Source organism: Morone saxatilis, unplaced genomic scaffold, assembly GCF_004916995.1.
Source record: "Morone saxatilis isolate NCDOM2014 unplaced genomic scaffold, NCSU_SB_2.0 Contig6, whole genome shotgun sequence".
NCBI classification, from domain to species: Eukaryota; Metazoa; Chordata; class Actinopteri; family Moronidae; genus Morone; species Morone saxatilis.
Genome location: NW_023340206.1, coordinates 6,119,667 through 6,120,243, shown reverse-complemented (window position 1 = coordinate 6,120,243; position 577 = coordinate 6,119,667). Strand labels below are relative to the sequence as shown.

The following is a 577-nucleotide window of genomic DNA, read 5'->3' as shown; positions in this document are numbered from 1 at the left end:
TAGCTTCACTGAGCAAGGCTGTGGCAGCTACAGTGTCTCTATTTTTAAACAGTCCACGGTACGGGAGAAAGTGTTATACCGCCCCCTGCTGTCCAACGCCGGTCCAGGATTCTGAGCGCAGCAAAACTAGTGTTTATGAGCAGACACAGCCAAGCACAGGACGCATTAGAGTTATTAGAACTTAATTGTGGAACTTGGTTTAATAGATTGGTTCAATATGAAACTTACACATGAGTGATGTGGAGACGTGAAACCTCCAGGTTACACACACACACTGATAATGGAAGTAGACACAATATTTGTATTCATAGATTCTGTATTTTTGAATGAGAGAGGAGTTAGATGTCATTTTAAGATTTATTGAACCAGGTAAAGGAACCTTTATTGTGGAAAAATCAGACACAAACAATCACTCAAAGACAAGTATTTCCTTCAGGGTTTCTGCAGGTTTCAAAAGGCTACATTTAAGACTTTTAGGACCATTATGAATCCAATTTAAGACCATACTGGCAAAAAATCTTTATTTTTTTTACCAAAAGCACATTTTAAGCATTAACTTCATTAATCCAATCAATTT

The 577-nt window shown here is 37.6% G+C and overlaps 1 protein-coding gene across 1 annotated transcript in view; it reads right to left on the bottom strand.

The window, feature by feature from the left end:
• Positions 1-218: 218 nt before the first annotated feature.
• Positions 219-577, bottom strand: part of LOC118339834 — a gene marked incomplete in the record, with an annotated part of 4,280 nt that continues 3,921 nt past the window's right edge. The window contains 1 exon segment of the mRNA XM_035677602.1: positions 219-577.